General features: G+C 36.0%; 1 protein-coding gene across 1 annotated transcript in view; it reads right to left on the reverse strand.

Annotated features, from left to right (window-relative positions):
• The window catches only part of LOC135204995 (uncharacterized), a 45277-nt gene extending 44014 nt beyond the window's left edge, over positions 1-1263 (reverse strand). The window contains exon 1 of the mRNA XM_064235224.1: positions 1132-1263. The gene's annotated coding sequence lies outside the window, so the exon portion shown is untranslated. The remainder of the gene's footprint in view (positions 1-1131) is intronic.
• Positions 1264-10473: the final 9210 nt, after the last annotated feature.

The following is a 10473-nucleotide window of genomic DNA, read 5'->3' on the forward strand; positions in this document are numbered from 1 at the left end:
TGCTAGAAAAGTGGAAGAGAGCCCCAAAATGGGATAAGCTGGGTTTACAATGTAACCTTTAGCTCGGTAAGGTGTATTACAGCCATGCTGATCATATCTGACTACACTCAAGCCCAAGCCAATAGAACCCTAGCCTAAGCTACAAAGCGAGTCATATCACCAGGTAGAGTTACAGGTCTATCCCAACAGGTCTGACTGCATGGAAAAAGGGCTACTTACACCTTACCCAACACGAACAACTGCTTGATACTAGGTTAAGACATTTATACTGATAAGGCTATGCGCGTAACTTCCCTTTTAGCCTACGGCTTCACAACTATTCCACAGTCTTACAAAAGAAATAGGGTAGCCCTTCCACTGTGCATCTGAAGTAAATACATCATTTCCCCTTTCTGCCTTAGGGTACCATACCCTTCCTTAATCCAGGCCTAATTTCTATGACTGTGTAAAGCAGCTGCCCCAAAACAAAGCACAACAGTAGCAGTGTCAGGCAGGGTTAAACTCAAAACTAGAGAGGACTACGATAATCCCGTAGGAAATTAAGATCTTCGTTCGAAATTAAGGGTAGCCATTACCTGGCTCAAGAAGGGAGACCTGCCGTACCTTGCTACCTACTACACCTTCGGGAATTTCCCCGCCCCCCTAAACTCTCAAAAGACTTGGAAACCCGGACAGAATTCGGCTTCGAAACCAAGGACGCGTCAATGGAGGATAAATAAGCAGCAAGAGGCGGCGAATCGGGGGTCAACCGGCCCTGAAACGACGGCAGGACGAGTGACATCTGACGTCTCCTCTCTCTCCCGTCAGCGCCAACACCCGAAAGTCGGAGACTTCCTTCATTTATTCCTCCTCCGAAGCGATTCCCGTCGCTCAAACGACGATGGAAGGGCAGCCAGAAGCCCGAAGGACCCGCCGGGAACGGCCGTCGGGGAGGAGAGAGGGAGAGAGAGAGAGAGAGAGGAGGGAAATGGCCGACGACGTCCCAGGGAAGCAAAGGCCCCCAACAGACCAACCAACCTCTCGGTAGCCCGACACTGAGAACCTCGACCTTTTCGCCTCTTTTCTCGACCTACGTCGACCTGACCCTCGACCTCATCGACCCACACGACGGACGATGCGTCCAGGACTCACCTCATGGGGGTTAGGTAGCGCGAAGAAGGGCCCGCTTGTCCTTTATTCCGACGCACTGCGAGATATACTCCTCCTCTTGCGAGAGATCGCCATTTTGAACAACAAAGCCGATGGACGGGGGACCGACCGACGCTGTTGTTGTGGCGCTGACGTTTATTCTACGGGATCACAATTCAGCGTTCGCATTCGCCCCATACTGGGCATTTAAACCGATTTATTCGTCAAGAATATACCCAATTCATCTGAAAAGACCGACATCTAAGCCAATAAACAAACAATGGCTTAAAAAAAAACTTATACTATAAACAAAAGCGTAAATTGTACGTTTAGTCTACGGGATCACAATTCAACGTTCGCATTCGCCCCTTAATGGACATTTAAACCAATTAATTCATCAAAAAAAGACCCACATCAAAGCTATTAAACAAATACTGGTGAAAAAACAAAAACTTGTATCATAAACAAAAGCGTAAATTGTTTACAAAGAAGCTAGATGAAACCATGACAACCCATCGTAAGCTCACAAAAAAGTGTCACAGGATCATAACACACAAATCAAAACAAACATTGACACACAGATGCAAACCATTCGCCCCTATGGGAGTTTCGGATGACATTGAGAAACAAATATAATCTTTAGTTTAATTTAAGAGAAAATGTTTTATCTCCTCTTCCCGTTCATATACGCCAGAGGAAGGCTCCGGGTCCAAACCGGATTCTATGATGGAGAGAGAAAGAGGAAAAAGGCCACCATGAATGTGTACCCACTTCAGTGGAAGTCGTTGTCCTCTTCTGCTCGGCCGCCCTCCCAAAGTCATCTCTCTGTCTCCTCTCTCTCTCTCTCTCTCTACCTTCGATGATGGCCATCCAATGGCCGTCATTAACATCCCCCATTCATAATAAAAGGAATGAAAAGGTTTAGCATTCTACTTCAATTCCACTCCATTCAATTTGCATAGAATAAAGGTGTCCCACACCGTTAGATATTGGGTTAATGGGAGGGGGGAGGGAGCTGTCTGGAAAGGGGCGTTTAACGTCGTGCTTCTAAACAATGGCCAATATTTTCGATATCCATCATATTTCAGCCATGTTTCTCACATATATGTACAAACAGAGACTTGGAAAACACAGGTGTCATTCTACCTGAACGTTAGAACGACCACGTTCAACAGAGCGACGCTTTTTTATTATGGATTTTGGCTCTGACTCGGTCAAGGTTGGACAGAGAAGTGGTCCGCTGATGCTAGTCTCGCTGGGTCTAGCTGAGACCACCACCACCATGTTTCTGGCTTTGTGTACCGGTGAAGGAATTATGGATTTTATTTACGAAAAATTACGACCAGAGACAGTCGTAGGCAGAGCCATAGATAAAATGTTAAATTGAGGATGAATAGGTTGATGTGTGAAATATACATTTTAAGAGGAAAATAAGAAAAAACATGAAGAGTTAAGTCTAATTCAAAACGTAGACTAAACTACATACACATACAATATATATATATATATATATATATATATATATATATATATATATATATATATATATAGGAACTAAACTATATGCATATATATATATATATATATATATATATATATATATATATATATATATATGTAAGCAGCATGAAAGGTGAAAAATGAAAGACCAGGTACCAAGCGCTTTCGTGTATTGAGTACACTTCGGGGTACAAAGTAAAATAAATAAATAGAAACATAAAACAAAGAAAATTTCACAGAACAAAGATCAAAGTCATTAACAAGCAAATTATCATTACAAATTATCACTACCAAACAAGTAAGAATACTTTAAAAGTGGTTAAGAACTGAAACTGCAGTTAGTATAACAGGCTGTTGCTAAAAGGTGACATTGTATTTCCCTACAATTTTATAAACAAGGTAACTATCTAATTCAAAAAGACCTGAACTCAGACTCATAAGTTGATCTTTAAAATGCCCAATAAAGGCAGATTCAATTATGTTTCTTTTTACAATATGGTTACAAAATTACCTCAGATGCATTTTTCCAGTCTATACTATGGTTAAAATCATTCATGTGTACAAATAAAGCACTTGTCGATTGACCTGTTCTAACTGCGTAACGGTGTTGTTTCAGACGGTAATCTAGTTCTTTACCAGTTTGACCAAGGTATTTGTAATTACAGCCAACACAAGGAATCGTGTAAATATAGGCACTATTTTGTTTTTGGGAATTACGCACAATGATATTTTGAAGCGTTCCTGAATTTTTGTATACCACATTTATCTTGAAAGTTTTCAGTAATTTCTGAATAAAAGACAGATTTACATTATATGGCAGTGTCAAGATATTTTCTCTCACAAAAGGCTCCCTATTGTTACTGGAATAACAAAATATTTCTAGCTTTCTGCAAAGATTTGTAAATGAAACACTTTGGGTATTTTAACCTATTTCCTACGTCATAAATTTTACAAGTCTCGTAATCTAGGAATCCCGGACTGCATATCCGTAGTGCCCTTAAAAACATGCTACAAAAAAACTAAAAGTTTTATATTAACAGGGTGGTCTGAATAATAGTGGACTAAGAACAGACATTGGTAGGTTTCCTGTAAACATCAAACACAAAGCTTCTATCCCTTCTATGAACCAAAACATCTAAAAACGGCAATGAACAATTATTTTCTTCTTCAACGGTGAATTTAATAGAAGGTAACAAATTATTTAACTTGTCTAAAAATATGTTCAAATTTTCGCACATGGGCCAAACACAGAATATGTCATCAACATATCGAAACCAAATAACCCCTTTAAGCAAATTACCGGGTAATATTTTTGCTTCAAAAAATTCCATATATAGGTTGCTAAGTACTGAGGAAAGGGGATTTCCCATAGCCATTCCAAACTTTTGATGGTAATAATTTCCGCTAAAAACAAACTTACAATCTTTAACGCATAATTTTATCAATTCTGAAATTTTGTCAGAAGCCAAAGGTAAAATATACTTTGTTAATAAGTCAGCTAAAAAGTTCAATAAATCATCAACTGGAACATTGGTAAATAAGGAGGTAACATCAAAACTGATTATTCTAAAGTCGTAATTTACGCGAACATTACTGATTTTTTCAACAAAATCTGTATTATTCTTTATATGTGATTTAGATGTGTTTCTGACAATAGGCATAAGAATCCCAACTAACCATCTAGACAGTTTATATGAAACACTACCAACCGAACTGATTATTGGGAGGACATGATTACCAAACTTGTGCGTTTTAATAAGACCATATACATATACGGCAAAGTTGCACTTTGCGAGGAAAACTGTTTGACTAGAACATCATTTCTTTTTAAGACACTATTTAACATCTTATTGAAATTACTATTAACTGTGGCAAGGTGGTTTTTTCTTAGTTCTGAATAAGTTACATGACCTAACAAAAGATTGTACATTTTTCTAACATACTCATCCTTATCCATTATTACCAGAACCTGGGATTAATCAGCCTTCGTAATATGCAGGTCATTATCCTTTTTTAAATCAATGTAACACTTTATAAAACGTCTAGGAATACTAGTTGGGATTGGTTTCGACATGGCACCGTAAACAATACCTTTACAATTATTAAGCTCATCACTAGACAAACTACTATTCCTTTCCAGATTATTAAATGAATTAGCAACATCTACATAATCAATATTTTCTTTTGAAAACTTAAAGCTTAAACCGTAACCTAGAGCACTTGAGACATTTTCCTGCAACGGTCTACTTGACAAATTTACCACAAAATCGGGGTTAGCCTGATTATTCCAGTCACTGTTTTCGATCAAACTCTTCAGCTTTCTTCCTAGTCTGTTATTTACTCAGCGGCATGCTGTTCTCAGCTTCCTATAACAATAGTTCATAATTCGCTTTTCACTCAAACTATGAAATGCCTCTGGCACATCTATTTTCGCAATTTCAATAAATTTCTGCAAGATTAGACGTTGATAGTCATCAAAAGGTCGGTCCGCCAATTTGAGCAATCTTGTGGAATGAGCGATTTTGGTACTATACATGTTCCAGTAAGCAATTCCTCAGGAATCTGTAACGAAGCTTCAGCTTGTTGGCCTTAATCAATGCAGAGCAGAAAGACGTCACAACAGCCACCAAAGAAGGATAGTATACAGCAAAGTCGTAGAGTTCACGCGTGGCTTCCATATCGGCAATAAGTCACCAAACAGCACGTGACAAATATATATGTATGTAAGTAGCCACATGAAAGGTGAAAAATGAAAGACCAGGTACCAATCGCTTTCGTGTATTGCGTACACTTCTTCGGGGAACAAAGTAAAATAAATAAATAGAAACATAAAACAAGAAAATTTCACAGAACAAAGATCAAAGGCATTAACAAGCAAATTATCGTTACAAATTGTCACTACCTAACAAGTAAGAATACTTTAAAAGTGCTTAAGAACTGAAACTGCAGTTAGTATAACAGGCTTTGCAAAAGGTGACATTGTATTTCCCTACAATTTTATAAACAAGGTAACTATCTAATTTAAAAAGACCTGAACTCAGATTCATAAGCTGATCGTTAAAATGCTCAATAAAGGCAGATTCAATTATGTTTCTTTTTACAATATGGTTACAAAATATTACCTCAGATGCATTTTTCCAGTCTATACTATGGTTAAAATCATTCAAGTGTACAAATAAAGCACTTGCCGATTGACCTGTTCTAACTGCGTAACGGTGTTGTTTTAGACGGTAAGCTAGTTCTTTACCAGTTTGACCAAGGTATTTGTAATTACAGAAAGTACAAGGAATCGTGTAAATACAGCCACTAGTTTGTTTTGGGGAATTACGCACAATGATATTTTGAAGCGTCCCTGAATTTTTGTATACCACATTCTTCTTGAAAGTTTTCAGTAATTTATGAATAAAAGAAAGATTTACATTATATGGCAGTGTCAAGATATTTTCTCTCACAAAAGGCTCCCTATTGTTACTGGAATAAAAAAATATTTCTAGCTTTCTGCAAAGATTTGTCAATTAAAAACTTTGGGTATTTTAACCTATTTCCTACGTCATAAATTTTACAATTCTCGGAATCTAGGAATCCCGGACTGCATATCCGTAGTGCCCTTAAAAACATGCTACAAAAAACTGAGAGTTTTACACTAACAGGATGGTCTGAATAATAGTGGACATAAGAACAGACATTGGTAGGTTTCCTGTAAACATCAAACACAAAGCTTCTATCCCTTCTATGAACCAAAATATCTAAAAACGGTAATGAACAATTATTTTCTTCTTCAACGGTGAATTTAATAGAAGGTACCAAATTATTTAACGTGTCTAAAAACATGTTCAAATATTCGCACATGGGCCAAACACAGAATATGTCATCAACATATCGAAACCAAATAACCCCTTAGGCAAAATACCGGGTAATATTTTTGCTTCAAAAAATTCCATATATAGGTTGCTAAGTACTTGGGAAAGGGGATTTCCCATAGCCATTCCGAACTTTTGATGGTAATAATTTCCGTTAAAAACAAACTTACAATCTGTAACTCACAATTTTGTCAATTTTAAAATTTTGTCAGAAGCCAAAGGTAAAATATGCGTCTGAGGTAATATTTTGTAACCATATTGTAAAAAGAAACATAATTGAATCTGCCTTTATTAAGCATTTTAACGATCAACTTATGAATCTGAGTTCAGGTCTTTTTAAATTAGATAGTAGTTACCTTGTTTATAAAATTGTAGGGAAATACAATGTCACCTTTTATCAACAGCCTGTTATGCTAACTGCAGTTTCAGTTCTGAAGCACTTTTAAAGTATTCTTACTTGTTTGGTAGTGACAATTTGCAACGATAATTTGCTTGTTAATGGCTTTGATCTTTGTTCTGTGAAATTTTCTTGTTTCGTGTTTCTATTTATTTATTTTACTTTGTACCCCAAAGAAGTGTACGCAATACACGAAAGCGCTTGGTACCTGGTCTTTCATTTTTCACCTTTCATGTGGCTACTTACGTACATATTTGTCACGTGCTGTTTGGTAACTTATTGCTCATACACACACACACACAGATATATATATATATATATATATATATATATATATATATAATATATATATATATCTCCCAATAATTTTTCTATTCTTATCCAAATCCCCGAACCACCTCAAAATTATCGATTTACACTGTGCTTATTTTTTATTTGTGTTTCTCTCCACATTTCTCACGCCAGACGGAGTAAACCAATCAATCAGTCTGTAAGAATATACGCACTGAACATAGGTCTATATAGTATTGGTGTGGCCTAATTAACTAATTCTTCATCAGCTCTTGCAAGGAATATTGCCTTTCTAATTACTTCTTTGATAATCAGTTATTATCAGGTAAATATCACTAATTATTTCTTACTGATTATCTTAAACGTTCTCTCGGAATATCTTGTGAGCCTTTAAAAGTTTTTTCCTGTCTTAATTAGTTTCTAAAACGTCAATTAATATTCTGTAGTCATCTGTAGGTCTATCACAGTTCATAGTCAACGTCATTATTTTCATTATAAGTTAATTTTAAGGTTTTCAGTTATATTGCAAGGAAAACTAATGTTGCAGTCTTTGAACGAAATTTTATTAATAGTCTAGTAACGTTCTTTGCAAGCAGTTACGTCTAAAACTCGACACCATTACCATAAAAAATGTAAAAAAGTTATTTATTTTAATGAATCGATTAATGTTCTGTTTACTGCCCTGTGTTATTGATTGCTTGTCTTTTAGTCTAACTAACTATAACTGGTTCGCATAAGGTAGATTCTTGAGTGAGCCCTATGCCTGAGAGACGTTTGTTTGGCGCCCGCTGATTGGCTGGGAGCTGCCTACCTCCCGGTACCAGCTAATCAGCGGCCGCCAAACAAACCGTCTCGTAAGCATAGGGCTCATCCAAGAATCTACCTTAAGTGAACTAGCTATAGTACTAGCTTTTGTTTAAATTCTTGTTGGACAATGTCAGACTAAGTCTTCATAAAGAGGTTATATAGTGATATATTTTGAAGAATCTCATCTTATTTTCTGTTTATTGCCATTCTTAATCAATGAAATTATCCTTTAGCCTTACCAGCTAGTACTAATTACCGTTTAAAAGTCTTACTAAAATTCATAGTACCAGGTGGCCGCTTGCATGGCGTCACGGTTTGAACGCCTTTGTCTCCCCGAATGGGCACAGCTGCAAAATGCAAGGTTTATGGTTTAAGCCAAGTGGTCGTGTGTAACATTTTCACGGTTTTGAAATATATTGCAGAGTTTTCATTTAGAATTTATACACACACACACACACACACACCACACACACACACACACACACACACACACACACACACACACACATATATATATAATATATATATATATTATCTATATATATATTATATATATATATATATATATATATAGTCATTTTTCTTTGTATTTTTCATAAACATACTTGGTTCGTGAAACATTAGGCCTATACAGCTTCTTGTCACTGCTAGTTTCCTGTCTACAAGATTCAAATTTATTCTCAACAATTAAATGTTTTCTACTGATTTTTTATATATTTTTCCCCTGTGACTCGAACTGAATTTTCTACTGGAAAAATTTGTAGACTTTTGCTAAAATTTTTTTACAAAAGCAATTTTTTTTCAAATAATCCATTCTGTATTTTATAAATTAATCTTGCAATTTAGGCTACAAAGGAGTGATCCGACCTCCAGCTTACTCAGGCTGCGTGCTCAAACCTATGGTCAAATAGCACGTTTTTTCTCCAACGAAAATTGAAATATATAAATACACTATATTTTATTAAAAATAAATTATCTGTAGTCTTTAACATGAACTCACGCTGATAAATATGTTATAAGTTACCAATCTTAAAATTCCTGTAGCTATAATACAACTTGACAGTATTAATCTATGCAAAATATATCATCAATACATCATACTACAGTTGTATTCCCCACTAGGATTCGAATACGTTGTTGAACCTTAAAGCATAATAACATTTCAAATCAATATATCTGTGAATGCAATAGACTTCAATACAACTGTAGTATTCATGATCCAGTTGTATTCGTTCGCAGTGATTTTGGACAAAAAATGGCGATCGAGTCGGTTGGAACAGTTTACTTAACGCGCAGGGGTGGAAAACACGTGTCAGCTAGCAGCAGCAGATGTTTTGACAGACACACACCTGGGAACCTCTCTCTCTCTCTCTCTCTCTCTCTCTCTCTCTCTCTCTCTCTCTCTGCGTGTGTGCGTGCTGCTATCCCTCCTAATAAAAGCTTTCGCTTACCCCCCTTCTCTCTCTCTCTCTCTCTCTCTCTCTCTCTCTCTCTCTCTCTCTCTCTCTCTGAATATAAGTGAAACCTGGTATTCCCAAGAGACTGGTAATGATGATCAGATAAAGGGGTTCCAAACTTATAGATCAGATAGAAAAAATAGGAATCAAGGGGGGACCGCTATATGTGGGAGAGACATAAATCAAGGAAAAATATATTAGAAATATAGTAACTCAGAATGTGAACTAATAGCGGTAGAATCTGAATCTGAAAAGGTAGTGAACATCGTAATATATAGACCCCCTAATACTAAAGAGTTTGACACAATAATAGAAAAATTGGATGATATATGTAGAAATCACAAGGACTGGACTATTCTCCTATCCGAAGACTTTAACTTTCCTTTCGTAGACTGGAAAGAACGAATAGGAGAATGTGGTTGTATTTATACATATAAAAAAGAGAGTAATAGTAGTGCAGAAGATAAGAGGCAATTCGAAAAGCTATTAGATATGCTACTAGAATACAACATTCAACAAATAAATCACCTGCCAACAAGAAAAGAAAATACTTTAGACCTAGTATTTGTGAACGAGGTAAATTATGTAAAAGAAATAATAGTTTATAATGCGGGTATTTCAGACCTTAATGTCATAGAATTAACAGTCCATTCCAAAGCAAGTGAAAACAGAGATAAGCAAGAGATGAAAACGTGGGAAGGATATGGAAAATACAACTTCTACAGTAAAAATATAAAATGGTCAGAAATAAATGAAGAATTAAACAAACATTGGGATAACATATTCGTAAGTGATGATATACAGGTAAATATGGATATATTATATAAAATATTAGAGAAAATAGTGGATAAATATATACCGAAGAAGAAAAGTAAACATCAGTCATGCATACCAAGAGACAGAAGGATCTTTTTCCAGAAAATCAGAAATTGGAAAAAAGGTTTTGCAAAAGAATAGAATTCATGGAAATTGATGGAACTAAAAAGTAAGATAGAAAATGCAGAACAAAAGATTATACAATCAAAAGAAAATG

This window comes from Macrobrachium nipponense, chromosome 48, assembly GCF_015104395.2.
Source record: "Macrobrachium nipponense isolate FS-2020 chromosome 48, ASM1510439v2, whole genome shotgun sequence".
In the NCBI taxonomy this organism is placed as follows: Eukaryota; Metazoa; Arthropoda; class Malacostraca; order Decapoda; family Palaemonidae; genus Macrobrachium; species Macrobrachium nipponense.